Consider the following 23686-nt stretch of genomic DNA (forward strand, 5'->3'; position numbering starts at 1 on the left):
ATACCAAAACTCAGGGATGGTTTTGTAAGAGAAATCTAAATCTTGATTTAAACGAAATGATCTCCATTCATCATCTAGAAGATCTAGTTTGTCTTCAGAAACAAGGTGAGGGAACTGCATTGCTAAATGGAAAATTGAGCATGGCGAATTGGCACAATCATGTATCACTGCTGTGTCAAGAACATTGAGACTGGCGATAATTCCATCATTTAGAGGAAATCTTTTTCTGATTTCCATGCAAAGTTCAACAAGAAATTTTAAACAATCATTTTTAAACCTGCTTTCACTGTCACCAAGCGGTATTGAATTTAATAAGGCCATACAACGGCCTCCCAAATATATTTTATTCAGAGGTTTATGATTTATTGCATTGCTTGGATCAATTTCAACCAGCTTGCACGAAGTAATGACTTCTTTTATGAAAAATCTAAGAATATTTTTATACTCAATTGAAACCATTGAATGAAGTAAGTGCAATCTGAAATGCTCAGATTGAAATTCAATATTCAGGAAGTTTATTTTCTCCAGTACATATCCTAAAAACAACAACATATGCTTAGTTCCTTTGGTGATCATAGTATTGTAAATATTCCCTGCACCATCGATTTTATCAATTTTTGATTGAGACTGAAAATAAAGAACTAACGCATCCCACTGCTCAATAATAATTTTTATTACATTGCCACGGGATAACCAACGTGTTTGTGCTAATTTGGGGATTTTATGCTTAGCAGTACCTACAACATCTTGAATCATTTTGAACTCGTTTAATCTTTTACTACTACGGGAAAAATAACAAGAGATATCTTTTATAAATATTTCTAGATATGATGGTAGTACCTTGACTGAATGACTAGCGCATAATGCAAAAGAATGGCAAACACATCCCATTATAAATACTGATGGTACATCCTTTTTTAGCAATGACTGGAACCCACTCTTAGTACTCATCATAGTGGCACGATTATCACTATCAAAGCCAACGAGATTACTTATTTGAATGTTTTTTTCTATGAAAAGATCTTTTACAGCTTGATAAAGCCCTTCTGAAATACCATTTTCAACACAAACAGTGTCAGGTAACACATCTACAACATCAAGTTTTTGAATATCAAAATATCTAACAACAACAGCTAGAACTTGTGATAAAGATAAATCTGTACTTTCATCTATTATCATTGAAAACTTGTTGTTTCTGCATATGTTAGAAATGTATATTTTTTCATGATAGGCTATGCCATCTTGTATAAGATAAGAGACTCGCCTTCATCTGAACTTGTTTTGCAATATTGCTATTATGAAATGCTTTCTTACATGCTTCTATAAGGTGATCACATTGCGCAAATGGAACATTATGCTCAGAAATGAGTGCAGCAATTGTTAACTCTGCCTTTGCTACGTCTTCATTCTCGTAGGTTTACGTTTTGTGAAGAACGTGTCTAACGTTGAACTTGTCTTAGCAATATTTGCACTTTTTTTTACGTTTAACTGTATTTTTATGCGCTAGTAACATCGATTTATTGGCATTCTTTAATTTCATGTCACAACAAATACAGTAAGACGCATCTTTTTCATTACTGTCTTCTTTCAACCAATCCTTTAATTCCAGATCTTCTAACCATTCATTTCTAAAATTTTGAGTATACCACCGTTTACGCAAAACATAAGCCTTTCTTCGTAAGAAGAAAGGCTTAAGTTTTGCAAATTACAGTGTCTGGAGACTAGGCACCAGCGAGGTGATCTGATAGAGGTGTATAAAGCCTTGAATGGTTTAAGCATGCTCAATGCTGATGGGATTCTTCCTCTAGCTCAGAGGAATCACCTGAGAGGGCATAAATTCAAATTGAGGAAAGACAGATGTAGGATAGACGTGCAGAAATTTGCCTTTAGCCAGCGGGTGGTTGGTTGGTGGAACAGACTTCCATTCCTTGTGGTGGAGGTTGATAGCCTAAATAAGTTTAAGGCTCAGCTGGACAGGTATTTTGAACGAACAGAGGGGTGAAGTGGAAGTGGGTTTTTTTTTTTTTTTTTTTGGCTGATGCTGCATAAGCTTGCTTTCTTGCATCAAATGCCTCTACTAATGCTAATGCTAATGCTTACTCATCTTTCTCTGTGGGGAACAAGTTTCAGACATTGTGGGCAATTTGTGGGTATGGCTAATTAACAATTATCTTATTTAAAATGTTCTATAAAATGAAAAATAAATCACTAATCCATTAACATAAAATAGAAATAGTCACTACAATTTAAATTTATTATATCACATTTATGTAGTATACACATAAATGTAAAAATCACCCCAAATAATGCAATAATACCACGAACGATCACAAAAGACTGTGCAGTAAAGACCGCCTTCCGCCTGCTCAATAGGCTGCACATACATGTTAGTAGCACGATCATGTATGCTTATATGTATGAACATGTAAGCGTAATTTCATAGTGTAGAACCCTGCGAAAACTTTGAAATCCTTTTACATTTGTAGTATTTTGTACAAGCACTTGAGATATTACAAATTATGATTAGAATATAAAATTAAGAAAATTGTAAACTGTTATTAAATGTATTAAATTGTATTGTATTTACAAGAAATAAAAATAAATTTTGACTTAAAATTAAAAATTACCGAAAAAACCCAGATAATGAGATATTTTTGTGAAAGAAACCTATCAACCCAGATGACAATCAAAAAACCCAGATCTGGGTGGAAAAACCCAGGAGTGGGAGCCCTGGTCTGGAGTGATAGATTTGAAAGTGTGCATGATTTCTGCTTCATTTTCAATTACCATTAAGATGGGACGATGATCCGAAATAGTATGCAATACTTGTATACACGTGAGAGAGCATTCCCTACCACTTGCGAAGTCAAGAAGGGAATTGTGGGACTCCCCCATTCTAGTTGGGATATCTCCATCAGTAACAACAGAGAAATCATTTGAAGTAATGGCATCTAGGAGGTCTTGCACCTGAGAGGAAGAGCTATGAAGAATGTTAATTTTAAAGTCACCAATCAGTAGAAGGCTCAGGGATTTGCTTGTGAAATGAGATAGAGTATTGTCAAAAGTTACAAGGAAGTTGTTAACTGAAGCTGAAGGAGGTCAGTATAGACACCTGATTACCAAAGAGGCAATGCGGATAAAAGTGAGTTCACAAGCTTGATCAGGCAGATTTGAGATAGGAAACGCATTGCAGATGACTATGAACATAAATAGCAATTCCACCCACTTTTGAATCACCTCTGCAACTTTCAAAAAGAGAGAAGTCTAGAATTTGGATTGAAACTTCAGGAGAAAACCAGGTCAGTAAAAACCATCAGGTCGGGATGCAGATTCCATGAGGTCAGTTGAGCGAGGATTTCATCATTGTTTTACAAGACTGCGTGCGTTCATACAGAATACAGTAATTGCATCTTTGGATGCTGCAGTAAGGCATAAGTTGTTTGGCTTAATTGTTGGCAAATGACAGGGTAGAAAGATGTTTTCACAAGAGTTAGTATCATTCAAATTCTGATAGGCTGCAGAGAACGATGAATAATTTGTAGACATTATTTTCTGTAGAGATTCCTGAATATCTGAAAAACGCACGGATTGTCATTCATGCTCTTGTTTCGATAGCTAAGTCACTAGCTGGTAACCTAGGACCAGGAAGAGGGGGTCATCCATAGAAAGGCCGATGGTTCCTACAGACCAACAGTGGTCCTTCAGTCATTCATGAAAGTCTGTCTGCTGACATTGAATGTAGAAAGAGCTGCACGACCCATGTTTAGAAATCATTTTTATTACCTTTGCTTCTATCTGCAGTTGAGATCTTATGTGCAGCTCTACTTCTGTATTGCACAGTTGGGGTTTGAGTCTCGAGAGAAAAATACCTCTGGTCGAACTTTTGGTTCTGGGGATTGCTCTGATTGTAGAGTTGGTGGCTGTTCCCACAACAGGAGGAGGATGCCGACATCTGCCTGTATGATTAGAGTCAAATAGATTCCGTTGTCTTCCAATGTGACCTGTCCACCTCTTAGCGGAAATGACATCTTCTAGGAGTGGATTGCAGTTCGATTGACATCCTTAAATGTCTTCTGAGACTGAAAGGCGACATGATCATATACTGGAGGGTGTGGAGGTTGCTTTATAATTGATGCGTAAGTGGCTACTGCAACAGGAGCAAGTTGTGGCTGGAAAGTAGAATTTCCATGGGTTTCGTCCAATTGTATGTAGGACTTAAAGATCTGCTGGAGTTTCGAATAAGATCTGAAATTTTCTGTAGTAAAATATAATTAAATTCACGTAATGGCGCGTTTTCCAATCTGATTTTTTTGTTCCATCAAGAAGAGAGACCATCATGGATATGTGAACGTCCAAGATTTGAAGAAATGAGTTTTGTGGTCAGTTCATTTGGATTTTAATCTTGTGAAACTTCTTGGTTAAGGAGTTGAGAGAAGGAGCGATTTGTCTGCTCTGATGCCACGTCATGAGGTATGGCCTCAGATAGCCCACTCTGCCGAGTATTCATTGGTGATAAGGGACAGTTGAAACACTGAGGTTCACCGTCAGGAGGGCTTGAGGGATCAGCTGGGCTGGATCCTAAGTTATTTTCATGTTTCGTCTTTGATTGCCTGTGATTTATACAACAAGGGCCCTTTCACGAGTCGATCGCTGCCTGTGACATCTTTTTCCAGTTCGCTGTTAGCATATCTATGCTTTTAATGCAGTACACAAGACCGCATTCCGCATTGCATTGAAGGAAGTCTGCATTTCTTTTTGCACAATTGGCAAATAATTTGAATTTGCGGAGCCATTGTAATTAACAAGTACACAGAATTTCTTTTGAGATGAAAAATATAAAAAATATACAATATATAACGTATGAGATAATACAACACAGAATTATTGCTATCTGAAATAATTTTGTACCAAACGAATCCGTGAACTTTAGTTAAAATTCTTCAGAATTCATTCAATGAGTGAATTTTTAGGATATGCTTAGTAGATTCCTAATTTAAGAAACAGGCATTCCTAGCAACATTCCTAAATTTAAATAGCATTTAAGCAACAATACTGGATTTCACACCACTGCAGATTAACTGGCAGAGGATATTTTGAAGGCGCAGTCCTCTTCATAAGAACAATGGCAGGTGACCTTGAGTGCTATGATCGGACAAAAACAGTAAAGTGACTGACCTTGGTTATATTTCGATGGTAATCCTATCGTTGATACGTCGTAGCTTCTGGGGCACCTACAGAAACGATCTGAGATGCTTTGCATACATTTCATTCGTTATAGCATGAAAACTATCTTTCCAAAACCTCTTCTTTCTTGATAGATTGACAAACAAAACTCGCTGATTCAGACAGTATAAAAATGTTGGAGCAGATTCATCAGAAACCAGTCATTTAGCTCACTTTTGCAGGAGCACAAACACAGCACGACCACAACCATTCGCGCAAGCTCACAAGATTGGCTTTGCTCAATACAGTCCAGCATAATGCTTCCGGATTGCCTAGGAGCTTTCAGAACGTCCACAATGCAAAGTTCATGCATATATACCAATGAACCTCTACTATATATTGGGAGAAAGGTATTGTTTCTTAACTGTGCAGCCAGATTTCTTATTTGTTACCAAGTTACCAGAGGCGGATTTAACGGAGGGCGCACCGGGCGCGCGCCCTGGGCCCCGACTTCTGAAGGGCCCACGCAAAACCCCAACAAATTAGTTGAACATATTAGTTCAAAACTTTGTGATTATTATTATGCTAATATTAATTATATTATACATATATTATATTCAAATTTTATTGGAAATAAAACATTAATAGTACATAATATTTTTTTATTTATTTAAAAAAATGGTTAACATGTATTTTTATTTTCCCTGTCTCTCTCTTTTTTTTAAGGGACCCAATATTTTCTTCTGCACCCGGGGCCTCAACCGACCTTAATCCGCTCCTGCAGGTTACACATAGCCTCCCTTCTCACCCCATCTGAACATATCTCTTCGATTCTCAGTGGGTAAACATATATAAAAACAAACACAATGAAAATAAACCTGCTAGTATCTGGTTACAAGAATTAACACAACAGTAGAATATCCATCTTGTAAATCTCTCCAGGCTCAGACACAGTACAACCACCATGGACAATGTGTATACCTCCTTGCAATAACTATTTTTGTCAGTGGGGAAGTGGTCCCTGTCAAACCAAAATTTTAGACAATTACATGGCCAATGCACAAACTCCACTCGCACACACACACACACACACACACACACACACCCCCCGACCGGGCTAGCCGCGGGTGGGTAAAATGCCTGCCTGGCAACCCAAAGGTCGGGGTTCGAATCCCGCCTCGGGCTTGGATGAAAGTACTGCAAAAACCTTGGGAGGTGCATTATGGCCACAGAAGCCGATGCGCCAACAACTACCAAAAAAAAACACACACACACACATACACAGAGGCAAAAAAAAATTGACACATCTGTGGGAGCAGCAGTAACCTTTCCACTATCTCTGTCCTGTTGCCGCTTTGATGCAATGTTTTTACAGCAGAAATTTATGCAATCAGGATCGCTTCGAAGCCTTTTAATAACCCTTGAAGTTCACAGGTCATAACATATACAGACTCTTAAAGTGCAGTGATGGCCCTACAAAATAATTCGCAAGATTTCCAGGAATAACCAAGATCTGACACAAATCCAGATCTTGGTTACTTCTTCTCAATGAAAATAAACTGACTGTCAAATTTTACTGGATACCCAGGCACATTGGAATACCAGGAAATGAGCATGCAGATCATGCCACTGGCCTTGATTTCATCCCAGTTCCTTATACTGATTACAAGCCAATCGAAAGCAGATATGTACTGACTTGTGTCAAATGTGCCATACCCAGATATATAACAAACTACTTAAAATAAAGCAGAATCCACTGCTGTGGAAGTCTGGGTTCTGATTAAACAGGCATGAAAAGGTGCTTGCAGGAGTGAAAATTTGCCATATAGCCATTTAAGGCACCTGTTTTTTACTGCTGGGGAAGGGTTCCCCACTATCTTACACTGCAGTTCGCTACTTACTGTTGAGCATATTCTAATTGAGGGTACCTTACCATTCAGCAGAATCATCATTCAGATCACTGCTTAACTTAATGAACTTTTGCAACTAACTCGTAGTATTGGAGATGATTCCAGTTTATTAGTTTTTTACTTACCTAAAAAGGATCAACTTATGTACTAAGTTCTAGATCTTTTTGTTTTATATGTTGATCAACATATGAAACAGGTGCATTTTGGCCAAAGTAGTCCATACTCCATGAAGCCCACATTCCCAACAATCAAAGCATCAGGAATATTTGGCTTGGGATGGAACCATGAATGGCAGGTCGTTTGCCAACTGTAGTTAACCTTGTGCTAATTTGCAGATTTATCTTGGTCGGACGTGATATGGCTATAAAGGATGTCTTTTTGTGCTTTTGTTGTAAAGAATGTGAGTAATTTCAGTGCCAAGTCAGCATTCTAATGACCTTATATGAGTGCTTGAGGAAAAGGGCAGATGCCCTTGAAAAATTAAAAAGGACCGTTCAAGCACTCGGCCTCCTACCACTAATGCTGGAGACTACACTCAGACATGAGAGGGCCCTGGGTGCCAAGCAATATTTCTGCGATCTATAGAGTGCTCTTCAAAAGCAACTAAAGTTATTTCTAATTTCCTACATTTCTCTTAGCAGTCTTATTTTTAAAACCGTTCTACACTTGAAAAGCCGTCTGCGTGGTAGCACAGTGGTATCGTCACCGTCCTCCCCACACCGGATGGAAAAGGCCTGGGTTCGAATCCCATCGATGACGCGAAGAACTTTAATGGGCTTTTTTCACTCCGTGGCTGAGTTAGTCGGTCTCAGGCGTAGATAGCAAGGTTTTTCTCCCCAGTAACTGGGGTTTTTTCGTCCAGCAAAAGAGGCAAATCGACCATAGAACATACGCAATTTACAGACACAAATACGGGTTAATGTATTTAATTACGGGAAACCCTAAAATAATAATTTTTTTTTATACTTGAAAAGCCACAAGTTAGAACTCAGAAAGCAAACATCTTTCTCTATTTATCCATATATTCTAGTTCCACTAATTGACTAACATTTCAACTGCTTTACCTCCTGGTAGCACTGCTCTTGCCTCCCTGTAGTGGAGCCGGAAACCTTGGCAGAAAATTCCTCTTGCCAAGGACTAAAAGGAGCAAATATGGAAAATACAGACAATGTAAAAAAAATTCCATGAGTTAGTGTTTAATTTGAAATTGTCTGCAATTCTGCCCAGACACAATAGCAGGAAGTATACGATGACAGCCTTGTCAATCAACTCCGCCCTGGAGAGATTGTGCAAAGCTCAAGGGGTACAATTTTTTACAGCCTGGCCTGTGCTTGTTAATAGGAGAGACTGTTTCTACACGGATGGGATACACTTAAATAGAAAGAGTGCAAGAATATTTGCTGATGCTATCGAGACTATCGAGTGTTAGGTGGGTCAGAAAACTACTAGCTTGGGGGGACATACAGAATAATAGATCAACAGTAGCTGCTGGCAGAGGCGAAAGTGATTCTTGCACTGCTTCTAATGGAATGACAGCAGCCTAGAAAACAAGGTGCAGGGGATTTCAGAGACTACTGGAAGTCATTGCGGAACAAATAAATACATGGGCTGTGTTAGGGTAGCTAAGAATAGGAACAGGTACAGGTGCATGTATACTTATGTGTGTACACCAATGCTAGGAGTTTGGTAAATAAATTTAACGAATTTGAGGTGTTGGTCAAAACATCAAAGACAGATATGGTTGAGATATCAGACGTGGTGTCACACAGATATAAGGAATGCAGAAATGGATTTTGGAGAGTACAATGGGAAGAGGAAGGATAGGAAGGTAGGAGGGGTTATGCTATTAGTTAAGAAACACATAAAATCCAAGGAAGTACAGCCAGTGGACATGGCTGGACAGTGCAGTGTCGAATCAGTTTGGTGTGACGTAAGCATGGGGAAAGCAAAATTGAGAGTAGGAGTGTGTTATTGGCCTAATGACTCTGATGAGTGTAATACACAACTGCACAGAGAAATAGAGTGAGCCAGTAAATCCAAGTATCTTATAATAGGGGATTTTAATTTCCCAGATATCGTCACCGTCCTCCCCACATCGGGTGGAAAAGGCCCGGGTTCCAATCCCGCGATGACGCCAGTAACTTTAAAGGGCTTTTTTTCACTAGGTGGTTAAATTAGTCAGTCTCAGGCATAGATAGCAAGGTTTTTTTCGTCCAGCAAAACAGGCAAATAGATCAGACAACACATGCAATTTACAGGCATTATATGAAAAATTATGGGTTTCTCAAATATAACAGTTTGAGTTTTTCTTGAGTCTGTATGAAGCATCGGACCATGTGTTGTTTCATTGTATGCTCATGATCGATCTGATCACTTGCACATAGTTCCATACCTCACAGAAGATAGTGTTGGCTTATTTGTGCAAACTGCTAGTAATTGTATTATTATTTTTTTATTATTATTAATATTATTAGCCATATGGTGCAAGTAAGTCTGAGACTTATGCTGCACCAGCCAAAAGAAAAAAAAATTCCCGAGTTACACTGAGAAAGAGATAGAAGTAGAAAGGAATCACCAAGAAAGAGAAGAATGATGATATCTGGCTCAGGACCCTGGGTGTGCCAAGCCAACAGATGTGAGCCCCTGGGGACATTTTACAGTTTAACAGAAGTATTCTTAGGCAGTCTTCACTAAATGAATACAACTAACGTACCGAACTGTTCATCAGGTAGACTAAATTAACCACAATTACATTTTTGAAATTATTTCTTTGAAGATTTGCCTCCCCGAGTTTTACGTGTAACTCAGAGTATGTTATAAAATATAAATTGAAAAGTTACTTATTTAGGATACTTTTTGCTGTTCTTTCAGCCTTGCTTTGCAGTGTTGTATCTCCTTTAATATTGATTCTTTTGCCTCTGATTTGAAACCTGGAAAGTATTTAAAAATACTGATTTACATAATTATTACATCCACGCCTGGTGGTAATTTCACGAACTACACAAACACATAAAAAAGTAAAGTGCAGCCATTATCATACCCACTGCAGGATGGAAGCTTCCTCAACAATTCATGCTGAGGGAAATGGACCATAATCTGCCACGCTGGTCTATTGCGGATTGGCAGATCGACCGTATTCAGCAGTCAGGAGCTTGAACCCCGGTCTACTCAAAGAGCGTGTGCTACTGCACTCCCGCTCCTGCCCACTCGGCTACGGAGCCCTTCACAAACGCATACAATAATAATAAATAGCCTTCCATTTGACAGCAGACTGGAGAATTCGGCCATAACAAAAAAATCGAATTTTTACTGTATTATGAGTGGGAGCAAATTAGTTTTTGGATTTGAACTGCCCTATATCTGTTTTTAAACACTGCACTATCTAAGAATAGATCTATAGATACAGAAATACTAGAGATACACGAAAATGAGACCATTACTTTATTTTGTCTGCAGTCAGGAGATTGATTAATATAAGAAAAGAATCACATATGTGGACACTACTTGCACAAAGAATTTAAAACTAGTAAATGTTAAAATTATGTAGTACAAGCGTCGTGGATATTTTCTTTTCTGAACTTGGACACAACTGGGTAAAAGGTTAATAATAAACTAGGAGTTTTATCTTGGTATTTATTAACTGTACAGCTGTACTGTAACTCTTATGGTAAATAGTGTCTATTTTGAAATTTGCTAAGAAACTCACAAAGAAAATTCTTATCAAGAATTTCCAACAGGTAACTGTTGACATATCTCATTTTTTTGCTGGTACCCAGGATCATGGGTACCAGCAAAAAAAAAAATAATAAATAAAACTGTACGGGATTGTTTTATGATCGTTATTGCACTACTTTCGGCGGTTGCGGGATTATAGTGCTAAATAGCTTTATCAATGATATTGATGAAACTATATCAGGCTTAATGTCGAAGTTTGCAGATGATACAAAGGTTGGCAGGGTTGTTAATGACAGTAATGGCAGTGTGCTACTGCAACAGGATCTAGATAATTTGGGCAGATGGGCTAAGAAGTGGCAACTGAAGTTTAACCTTGACAAATGCAAAATACTGCATATGGGTAGAAGTAACCACAAAGAAAGGTACCAACTGTGTGGTACCTTTCTCTGGGGTACCAACTACACTTAAGGTGGTAAAAAATGAAAAAGACCTTGAAGTAATTGTGCAGGCAGATATGAAGTTTTCTGAGCAATGCAGACAGGCTGCCAGGGCAGGCCATGGGGTTTTTTCAATGATATAGAGGAATTTTGCTAGCAGGGAAAAGGAGGTGATTATCCCTCTGTATAAGGCAATGGTCAGCCTTGAGTACTGCGTACAGGTCTGGAAGCCTCATTTTAGGAAGGATGTAGATTTGCTTGAGCGTGTACAGAGAAGGGCAACAAGATTGGTGAGAGGAATGAAGGGATCCTCTTACCAAGAGAGGCTTAAGCAAATTGCAGTGGCTGGAGAGTAGATACCTGCGAGGTGATCTGATTGAGGTATATAAAGCCTTGAATGGGTTGAGCACGGTGAATTCTGATGGGATCCTTCCACGTTTTGAGATTACGAACCGAAGGGGACATAAATTCAAATTAAGAAAAGACAGATGTAGAATAGATGTACGGAAATTTGCCTTTAGCCAGCGGGTGGTTAATTGCTGGAACAAACTTCCATCTGTCGTTGTGGAAGTTGATAGGTTGAATAAATTTAAGGAGGAACTGGACAGACATTTGGAGGGAATGGTGTGATTTTTTTTTTTTTTTTTTTGGCTGATGCTGCATAAGCTCATAGACTTGCTTTCTTGCATCACATGCCACTACTACTACTACATCACTCTAACACACACACACTTTTTAGGCCCGTTATGCAGATGTTCTGCACCATAACAGAGAACTAAGGTGGAGATGGGCTTAGTCCTAGGAGCCACCCCGATACTCGATTACAACACACAGTCTGTATGAAGGTCTGTGCACGGTCTTTACCATTAATTTATCAAAATGGGTGTGAATTAACCAAGTGTTCAACTGGATTAAATGCTAAATCCGTCCCAGTTGTTTGTATTGCTACCTTTAAAATTGAACAGTTTTTAATTTAAGCATCGAAGTTATGAAAAAAAAAAAAAAAAAAATGGTTTTCTTCGGAAGTTTTTCTAAATTCAGTTGTTTGTCGGTACCCCAGAATTTTCAGGTAGAGATATTTGTTTATTATTTTGTAATTTGAGAAAATTGGAAGCTAGTAAAGAAGTTCCCAATGACAAAATAAACTGGTTAATCCTACCTGAAAAGCCAAAGAGTTTCCGACGGACCATTAAACGTAGGAAACTCTGGAAACAAAAACTTTTTTTTTTTTTTTTTTAACTCCATGCTGAAGGCGAAAATATCTTCCACTACAAATGTAGTGTTATGAAGAGGTTGATTTAACTTTCAATCATTTGAACAGTCGCATTGAAATTTATTTGTGCAGATGAAAATTTTAAGGAAGTATAACTTTACCAACGTTTAAAAATTGTACAGTTAATTATTCCTAACTCTGTAATTAACGTCCTACTTGGTTTTATTACCGTATTTCCCCATGTATAAGACTCACCTTAATTTTGGGCCCGAAATTTGAAGAAAAAAAATGTATTACATAAAGTTATTGAACTAAAGTTTTATTCATCATAAAATTCATACAATTCCTCATAACTTGAATTCAGCACTGTACGAAAATCTTTTCTGAGTCATTTCTGGGCAGAACGTGGCAAAACGTAACCTAATATACCGGTAACAAGTGCGAAACAATGAGCGAAAAGACAACAAGCGCGAAAAAGCGGGAAATGCAAGTAAAAAATCTACAACCACTGTATAAGACGCACCCAGTTTTTAAACCCCAAATTTTTCGAAAAAAGGTGCGTCTTATACATGGGGAAATACTGTAATTTCTCTCTCTCTTTTCATTACAACCTGTTAGAACTCTGTGATTGCTGTACAGCGACCCTAGCGGAGTCATACGGCTGCTCATAGAGTAGTAAGATATATATGTACTGTATATATTTTTTGACTCTGTAGCTGTTGGTGGAGCGCTTGCAAATGATTGGCGTAAGAAAATTAGGTAACAGGTAAGGATAAGAAGTGTTTAGACGTTCAGCATATTTGATTATATAGGACATATTATGTCAATAACAGGATGAAATTTACTTACGGGTTTTTGAATATTTTCAATTTTAGGTGTATCGTATTAATTTGTGCAGATAGCCTTAACAAGTTAATATAATTATTTGTGCAGATTCACCTTAACGTTGTAAAGTAGTACAACAATACCCCGCATAGCACTGATAATTTATATCGAAACTGTTTAGTGTTATGTGAAACCGTGCTGATTGAGGTATAAATATAATGGATTTTAATTGAAAGTCTATAAAGAAATTATAATAAATCGATAAACAATTTGCACTTAATAGCCAATTAACAGGATTTGAAGTTAAAAAAAATATATACATATTGCAAAAATTTTATTAATGAAAAGGTAACATCATAAGAGATGAGAAAAAAAAAAAAAGCTTTAGAAAAAGCGGTTGTTTTTTCAGGTATTTCAATATTGAAGTCTGGTGAAGTAGTCTCTTCTTTTTCTCGGCATGCAAGTCTTTGTAGCATTGAATCCTATCTTGAAAAATTTGCCATATCTTGATGCTATGTTCAACATTCAGATCTCCATTCATAATTGCCTCGCAGGCCATGTCAATACCCCGAAAAACTTCCTCCAGTTCTGTTGAAATTCATTTGGTGGCACTACATTGTTATCTACTTCAGAATTGTTTCCCTCTTCTGCATATGCAGTTTGCTCGTCGATTTCAAGGAGAGTTGCATCATCCAAGTCACTTGCATGTGAGTCAATGCGGTCACGTACATTAGCAGTATTTAAAGTTTTGGATCCCAAGTCTTTTCCAATCTTCACAATGTCTTCAGCAGTTATCTGAACTTGTGATTCAAAACCAGTGAAATCATTTACCAAATGGGGCAAAGCATGCTGCCAAAAATAATGCATGTTGTTGGCAGTGATTTTTAGGTAAAATGCAGATATATTTTCGATCATATTTAAAGGGGTAAAAAATAAATTGTGAAATGAAAAGTTTGAAAAGATATCATATCATCTCTTTAGGATGGAATTAAGGATACTGAACGCTTGCACATTGCAGCTGACTGCCTGAGGGGAGCTATTGTCACATGTACAAGGTAAACAATAAAGTTGGCAACGTAGCATGTACTGTAGGCTTATGACAACACAGCATATATGTATAGTACTTGTCTAGGCTATTGAATGAGTTTTAATATGTACAGTAAATTTTCGACTTAAACTTAATTAAAAACCATGTTATTGTGAAACCCGGGCTGTTTGAAGCAGTGCTAAGCAAGGCATTGCTATAATCCTTTTCGGGTTGTAAATTTTCTCAAGTGAGCATTTAAAAGCAAAAGTAAATATTATTAAAAAATACGAAGTAGGTCATATTTTTATAATTTTAATAAAACTTAAAAAATAAATCACTGGCATAGATTTGTTGCACATAAGTGTTGGAAATTTGCATTTTTTTATATATAGCCGAAAATAAAGAATGGTAACATAAAAATTGAAACTTTTACAAGTTATTATTATTAGTCTTATAGTGCAAGGAAGCCTGAGGCTTATGCTGTACCAGCCAAAAAAAAAAAAATTCCAAGTTACCAAGAAAGAGAAGAATGATGATATCTAGCTCAGGACCCTGGTGTGCTAAGCCCATACTCACCAGATGTGAGCCCCCAGTAACAAGATATGGAACATGTAGCACATTAATTTTTCTTGAATCAGCTTTTAACTCCCTTAGATGTGTTTCTCATCCTTGGCTAGGTCTGGGGTTAATAACAAAGAGTTGCCTATTGATGCCTGCAGTGAGTTGTGTGAGTTAAAGATTCTAAATTAAAAGTTTAGTTTAAGGTGTACCCTCTCTATACTTGCCGACACTGCAGTGACTGATGGGTGGAGACCACGCCTACTTAAATTTTTTCCCCTTGTTCTCTTTTCCAAGCAAATTCTTTAGCCAGCGGGTGAATCTCAATTTCACACACAGCAACTTCATTGTTAATACAGGTGGAATTGTCATTATATTCGATCTCAAAAGCGGGAGTTTAGGGGGCGGCAGCCCTTGCCAAAATTTTTTTAAAAAATTAGCATTTTTTTAGTGAATTAGTGCATTAACAAAAAGCAATTTAATTGTTAACGCATGTGCAATCGCCTAGTAAAGTACAGGCAAGAAGAATTGCGTTTTGTGAAATTTATATTTCTTTTTAAAAAAAAATAAAATTCCTGTTTTGCTGATTCTTTTTCTTCATTTTAGCTTCGACATATTGTACTGTCACATGTCTGCGCAGGCAGCACACCGTCCTCCCCACACTGGGTGGAAAAGGCCCGGGTTTGAATCCTGTCGATGACGCAAAGGATTTTAATGGGCTTTTTTCACTCCATGGCTGAGTTAGTCAGTCTCAGGTGTAGATAGTCATCATCAGCCATTTTCAATCCACTGCAGGATTGAAGGCTTCTCCAGTTCCTTCTGTTTTGAGCACTGCCCATCCATTTACTACCCACAAACTAACTCATGAATTTCATCTATCCCACTCTGCCTTTATCTTCCAGGTTTTCTTCTAGCTCCTCTTGGATACCATTCTGTTATTTTCTTAGTCCATCTGTCATAGTAGTAGTAGTAGTAGTAGTGGCACTTGATGCAAGAAAGCAAGTGTAGGAGCTTATGCAGCATCAGCCAAAAAAAAAAAAAAAAAAAAATCACACCATTCCCTCCAAATGCCTGTCCAGTTCCTCCTTAAATTTATTTAATCTATCAACTTCCACAACGACAGATGGAAGTTTGTTCCAGCAATTAACCACCCGCTGGCTAAAGGCAAATTTCCGCACATCTATTCTACATCTATCCTTTCTTAATTTGAACTTATGTCCCCGTAGGTTCGTATTCTGAACAAGTGGGAGGATCCCATCAGAATTCAGCGTGCTCAACCCATTCAAGGCCTACTCTGATCCTCTCGCTGCCATAAGAGGGAGAGTGAAAGCTGCTGGGGACTGAGGGCCATTTGTTTTGTTGTGCTGTCATATGCTGGAGGGTTTGGTCTTTTCCTCTTCACGCTGACCAGGTGTCTTAAAGAGAACCACACTACACATTCGTTGCCACCTAAGTGATGTAACAGGGCTTACCATCGAGAAGGTGTGCACGAGTGGATTTTAGGGAGGCAGGCCAACCGGACTTCTAAATCTTCTGTAATAGAGGGATATTGGATCCATCAGTGTTTTAGGCTGAGTGTCTGATAACACACAGGATACCAAGATATCTGGGGTTTTTTTGTCCAGCAAAACAGACAAATCTACCATAGAACTCACACAGGTAACAGACATAAGACACACAGCACAACATATGAATATAACTATTTGGGTGGCCTAATATAATAGGTTTTTTTTTTTTTTTTTACTGTCACATGACATTTCACCATCCTCGAATAACGGCATTTTTGTTTCTTGGTTGATTTTAAAAAAATTGCCTTTTATTTTTCATTTTCAGTTCCGATGTCACGTGACATCAGCCACGTACGGTCGAGAAGGGGGGGGGGACACAGTGAGTAGGCAGTCACAACCCGTTAATCACTGATTTTCTCCCTCTTCTCATTGCCGCCATTTTGAAGGGTACACCCTAAAAAATCTATACCAGCGCCTCATGATTTTTTAATAATATACAGAAACTGTTAGCAGGGATAAGGTGGTGAGTATGGGCTTGGCACACCCAGGGTCCTGAGCTGGATATCATTATTCTTCTCTTTCTTTGTGATTCACTTCTACTATTTCTCTGTCAGGTTATTTATTATTGGTTATTTGGTTTTTTTTTTTTTTTTTTTTTTTAGGAGCATTAGAAACTAAGGCCATATTGCTCTGGGAATATGCAGTGGTCATTCCCTAACCTTTCCACATTCTCCGTATTTGGTGGTGACGGGCTCGAACCCTGGTCTAATCAAGAAGCGTGTACCACGCACTGCTGCTCCTTTCCACATGACTACAGAGGGGTCTCTCTCTCTCTCTCTCTCTCTCTCTCTCTCTGTCTCTGTCTCTCTCTCTCTCTCTCTCTCTCTCTCTCTCTCTCTCTCTCTCTCTCTCTCTCAGGGTAACTCGGAATTTTTTTTTGGCTGGTGCAGCTCTCTCTCAGGGTAACTTGGAATTTTTTTTTGGCTGGTGCAGCATAAACCGCAGGCTTCCTTGCACTGTGTGGCTAAGTAGTAATAATAATGGGCAAGCCGTACCTTGAGTAACTAAATGCCTGATTTTAGGAAGGATGTAGAGCTGCTGGAACTATTACAAAGGAGGTCAACGAGATTGGTTAGGGGACAAACAGTAAACAGATGTCTTACCAAGAAAGGCTAAAGTTCTCCGGATGCAGTGCCTGGAGACTAGGTATGTGTGAGGTGATCAGATTGAGGTTTATATGGCTTTCAGGGTTTTTGTGCAATCTCAGTGCTGATGGGATTCTTCCTCTTGCGCAGATTATGCACTTGAGGGGGCATAACAAATAATAGATATGCAGAAATTTGCCTTTAGCCAGCGAGTAGTTAATTAGCATTAGTAGAGGCATATGATGCAAGAAAGCAAGCTTATGCAGTATCAGCCAAAAAAATAAATAAATAAACAATGCTCCCATTTCACTTCTCCTTTCGTTCCAAATACCTTTCCAGCTCAGCCTTAAATTTATTTAGGATATGAACTTCCGCAACAAAGGATGGAAGTCTGTTCTGCCAACCAACTACCCACTGGCTAAAGGCAAACTTTCGCACATCTGTCCTACGTCTGTCTTTCCTCAATTTGAATTTATGCACTCTCAGGTGATTGTTCTGAGCAAGAGGAAGAATCCCATCAGCATTGGAGCATGCTCAAGCCATTCAAGGCTTTATACACCTCAGTCAGATCACCTTGCAGGTGTCTAGTCTCCAGACACTCTAATTTGTAATACTTAAGCCTTTCTTCGTAAGCGAAACCCTTTGTTCCATTCACTAATCTTGTTGCCCTTCTCTGCACTCGTTCCAACAGCTCTACATCCTTCTTAAAATGAGGCCTTCTGCATACAGTACTCAAGGTGTGGCCTGACCATTGCCTTATACAAGGGGATAATCGCCTCCTTATCCCTGCTAGAAAAATTCCTGTATATCATTGACAAGACACCATGAGCTACTCTTGCAGGCCGTCTGCACTGCTCAGAAAACTTCATATCTGCCTGCACAATTACCCCCAAGTCCTTTTCGTTCTCTACCATTGTCAGTGTAGTACCACAGAGTTGATATGTTACTCTGGATTTATTGCTTCCCATATGTAGTACTTTACATTTGTCAATGTTAAACTTCAGTTGCCACCTCTCAGCCCATCTGCTCAACTTTTCCAGATCCTGTTGCAGCAGCGTACAGTCAGTCCTTGTATAGCACGATAGTTGTGTTCCTAGAAACCCTCGTGCAATGCAAAATCATGCAATACAAACAACAGGCCCTATGGGAAAAATAGGGATAGGTGCCGACCATCCAAGATTGAACACACATTTGTAACCAAAAAATTAGCAAACACAATAAATTATTTTAAAAAAATACGTAAGTATTTTCGTACGACTATTATGTAATAAAATATTGCTAATGCTTTTTCTTCTATCATAAGCATACTTGTTTTTTGTTTCATTTTCTATCCAAACATTCGAACGAGGAAAGATGACAGCCTTTCCATCTCTTCCAATTCTTTGTGTCTTAATCTAATGGATTTTAAATACACTTTCAGTTGTTCCTGCTATGAAAGTTTTTTTTATTTTCTCTGCAATCTTTGTAATTCTTGGTGTTGCCTCATTTAGGCCTGTAGCACATGCAATATCACATGGTCTTTCATTTCACTCAAAGCGGTTCACACTTTCATATTTTTTCTCTATCGACAGGCGGACTGGCCATAAGCCTTACGGGGGAAACCCTGGAGGCCGGTGTGATTTTGGCCATGAATGCTAGCATGAGACCACTACAAATTTTCCCGGGTAATAATTTTTGATCCAGTCCGCCTTTGTTTATCAATATTGCTTTTCTTTTTTTCTCTGAATCTGTAGTGTCCTCACCAGGATGCTTCCTTTTCACACCATTTAAGTATTTTACTCATTTTTAGTGAATAAAGCACAATTACAAAATGAGGAGGCACGCTTGATACACATCAACAAAGCTGTGCGAGTGTAGCAGTTGAATAAACAACACTATAAAGGCAGAGACACTCTATGAACACCTCACTAGCTCACATTTTACTAAAGCATATTTTAGCATTAGCATTAGTAGAGGCATTTGATGCAAGAAAGCAAGCTTATGCAGCATCAGCCAAAAAAAAAAAAAAAAAAACCACTTCCACTTCACCCCTCTGTTCGTTTGTTCGTTCAAAATACCTGTCCAGCTGAGCCTTAAACTTATTTAGGCTATCAACTTCCACGACAAGGGATGGAAGTCTGTTCCACCAACCAACCACTCGCTGGCTAAAGGCAAATTTCCGCACGTCTATCCTACATCTGTCTTTCCTCAATTTGAATTTATGCCCTCTCGGGTGATTATTCTGAGCTAGAGGAAGAATCCCATCAGCATTGAGCATGCTCAAACCATTCAATGCTTTTTACACCTCTATCAGATCACCTCGCTGGTGCCTAGTCTCCAGACACTGTAATTTGCAAATCTTAAGCCTTTCTTCGTAAGAGCACCCCTTTGTTCCATTCACTAATCTTGTTGCCCTTCTCTGTACTCGTTCCAGCAGGTCTACATCCTTCTTGAAATGAGGCCTCCAGGCCTGTATACAGTACTCTAGGTGTGGCCTGACCATTGCCTTATACAAGGGAATAATCACCTCCTTATCCCTGCTAGAAAAATTCCTATATATCATTGACAATACACCATGAGCTACTCTTGCAGCCCGTCTGCACTGCTCAGAGAACTTCATATCTGCCTGCACAACCAACCTCAGGTCCCTTTCATTCTCTACCACTGTCAGTGTAGTACCACAGAGTTGATACGTTGCTCTGGGGTTGCTGTTTCCCATGTGTAGTACTTTACATTTGTCAATGTTAAACTTCATTTGCCACCTCTCAGCCCATCTGCTCAACCTTTCCAGATCCTGTTGCAGCAGCATAGTGTCAGTAGTGTCCTTGACAACCCTGCCTTTTCTGGGGGTTACTACCATAAAACAATAAAAACAATTTCCACTTGTGTTCCTGCTAGTGGAATCTGTTATAAACTGGTAGTAAACTCGATATAATTGCATTTGCGATAATATTGATAGCTGGAATTGTGTGGGTTTTTACGTTATTATGGTGAAATGTGTTTCTCCTTCACGGATATAAAAAAACATAAATACATTTCAGGATCTTCTCTTCATTCCTATCATGTTGCGTTCAGTTGGGGTGATTCAGTGTTCGACTGCCATTTCTTGTAAACACAAAGGCGAATTGTGCACATGCGAATTCGGTTTGTGTTATATACGATATCGTTCCCCTATTTATAAATCGTGTATGATGGAATTTTTGTAGTGTCGTGTTATACGAGGATTGAGTGTACTGTCATTAGTGTCCTTAGCAACCCTGCCAACCTTCGTATCGTCTGCAAACTTGGATATTAAGCTTGGTAATAGCATCATCAATATCATTTATAAATACAGAAAACAACAATGGACCTAACACTGAACTCTGAGGGACACCACTAGTAACATTAGTCCACGATGAGCAGTGTCCATTGATTACCACTCGCTGTCTTCTCCCACTCAACCATCCCTTTATCCATAGCAGCAATTTGCCTCCAATACCACACTGCTCCAATTTGTTCAGCAGTCTTCCATGTGCATGAATCAAAAGCCTTTCTAAGATCCAAATATATAATATCAAAGTTATTCCCTGCATCCAGTTCCTTTTGTGACCACATCATAGTATCCAATCAAATTAGTGAGGCAAGACTTTCCCTTAACAAAACCATGCTGTGTTTGAGCTATAACTGAAGTCTTGTCTAGATGATCCTGCAGTGTTTCTTTAACCATTGCCTCCATTAATTTTCCTGGAACAGAAGTAACAGGTCTATAATTACTTGATTCGCCCTTTGATCCTCCTTTCTTGCACCCTTTCTATTTAAGTCCCCATCTCTGTAGAAGCAGTCTCTCCTGTCAAAAAGCACAGACCAGGTTGAAAAAATTTCTATTTTTTATCCTTGGACAATCTCTCCAGGGCTGAATTGATCGACATGGCTCTCATCATATACTCCCTCCTATCGTGTCTGGGTAGAATTGCAGACACTTTTGCATTCAACCCTAACTCATGACTTTTTTCAATATTGACATGTACTTGTTGAGTAAATCTGCAGATCTCTTACTCTTAATGTCATTAGTTCCAACATGTACAACAATATCACCATTTGTGCCCTTAAAAGATGATATCTGCTCTACAACATCATCAACCTTTGCCCCTGGCAGATATACTCTAGTCCTGTTCTACCTTTCCTTCTTGCATAGTATATTCCCCGTTTCCCTGATAATAGTCATTAACAATAACTAGCTTCTTTGGGACCAGCGCATTCTGCCTTGGAGATTGCCTCTGGTTTGCCTGATGCACAGGAGTGAGCTCTGTCATTGAGCTGGGCAGCTGAGAGCTTGATGGGCCCAACATATTAATTTCTTCGAGGGTGTTTACTCTGCATTTCAAGCTCTCATAGACGCCCATCAGAACACTGATGTGGCGTCTAATTTCTTGACACTTTAGACACCTAGTACACACACCTCCTTGGCTAGATCATGTCCTGTTTTAGAAAGGTTGGCAAACATTTCACATTTTTGGAGACTGTTTCTCCCCCTTTGTTTCTCCACCTTTGTTTCTCCCCCGAGTCACAGCACTCTAGCTAGTTTGTGATCTTTGCTTCGCAGCTCAAGTCTGTGTCATGATTTCTGTTTAAATACAATTTTAATTAACAATGAAATTTAATTAGATTAATAATATTTTTGATTTATTGATAATACTATAATAAGCTAACATTCCTAATACAGTGCTTCGTATTATGCTATCTAGTTTTACTTTATACCTTACGCCAGTTCGAAATATATATACGTTACACTATTTGTTATTGACTACAGTATGGTGGCTAGTTCAGCAATATTGGCGCCAACACCGGGATTCATAACTTCACAAATCACTGGTTAAATTCAAAATAAGAAGCTAACAAACGCTACTAAACCCATTTAATATCTCTGTAAAACAAAATGTACTATGTTAATTAACGAAAAATACGGTAAAAGTTAAAAATACTTATCCCTTTACAGCAGCCAAAATCCACCAGCTGTTCTCTTCCATGACCAGAGCACCCTCTGAATTATACATCATAAATTATACATTTGTAGAGAATGTATGCTCTGTCTTCACTTTTGCCACAGGTACAGGTTAGACCATCTTTTAATCTTTAGGGAGCCATGGCCTGTCAGTGTAAATGTTGTGAAAAGTCCAGCAGGGACGTACCACTTTGGTGGCTTTGGACTAACCATTGCCACCTGGGGGGGGGGAACCTTTTGGTAACTGTACCTGTGGTTTCCTGCACCCAATTTGTTTGCCATTGCTTGCAGAGCTTTGTGGCTATTCTTTCTTTCGGCCCTAGTGGTGTTTGCTTTTATAAGTCTGTAATATAAGCCTCTTTTGCCTACATCTAAATATGTGGGAGAGCACCAGGCAACACCTGCCTGGTAATAGTATTGTTCTCTGAATTGTCTAATTTGTTTCTGACTATGGACATGTGGGTAAACCTGCTCCATCGGTGATGACAGACAAGAACACTGCTCGGTACATATATGATTGCCAAGATCCTTCTTTTGAGATCTAATTTCCCTTTCAGAAACAACTTGAAAGGGAAATTTGAGTCAGAAACAACCCCTAGGTATTTTAGTTCTGATACCATTTTTATGGTTTTTCCATTAATTTTAATTTGAGGGTTCCTTAGGTTTCGTTTCAAAAGTATCGATTTAGTTTTTTTCAGTGATATCCTGATCATGTGCATTTGTGCCCACTCCTGTAGGTGCATGAGGATGGCTGTACAACCACTCTTGTGTTTTCTCTTACAAGAAGAATCAAATCGTCTGCAAAGGCTAGGCTTTCCACTGGGCTTAGATCCAGGGCCAGAAATTCATCTCGAACAATTGTCCTGAAGAAAGGGTCAAGGATTGAGCCCTACAGGCAACCTTTATTCAAAAAGTGTGTCAAATCCATCCCAGAACCTTGTAGGAACTGACACTTCTGTCTTTAACACTTATATGCCCAACACACTACATACAATTGGCCGGTTTTGGTGAAGTTTGTGTCTTTGTGCCATTTGCCAAGCTTTCAAAATCGGCGATATACTGTGATAAGGCCAATCGTAAAGAATCTTTTGTATGCAAGTCCATAATAGTAGAGCGATTCTTTGTTTGTTTGTTTCAAATACGAAAAGGTAGATTTGTATAGATATGTGGAACGAAAACAGGAATTTAAAAGTTCACTGCATTTTTTTACATTTGGGTATTTTTTCTCAGAAAACATATTTCCAAAAGTCTTTTTCGGATGATTT

The 23686-nt window shown here is 38.6% G+C and overlaps 1 protein-coding gene across 1 annotated transcript in view; it reads left to right on the forward strand.

The window, feature by feature from the left end:
- Nucleotides 1–13113: 13113 nt before the first annotated feature.
- vito (nucleolar protein viriato) overlaps nucleotides 13114–23686 on the forward strand; it is a 97054-nt gene continuing 86481 nt past the window's right edge. Inside the window, exon 1 of the mRNA XM_090378389.1 lies at nucleotides 13114–13164. The gene's annotated coding sequence lies outside the window, so the exon portion shown is untranslated. The remainder of the gene's footprint in view (nucleotides 13165–23686) is intronic.

The sequence above is a fragment of the Mastigoproctus giganteus genome, chromosome 7 (genome assembly GCF_048544385.1).
Source record: "Mastigoproctus giganteus isolate SK-2022 chromosome 7, ASM4854438v1, whole genome shotgun sequence".
Lineage (NCBI taxonomy): Eukaryota > Metazoa > Arthropoda > Arachnida > Uropygi > Thelyphonidae > Mastigoproctus > Mastigoproctus giganteus.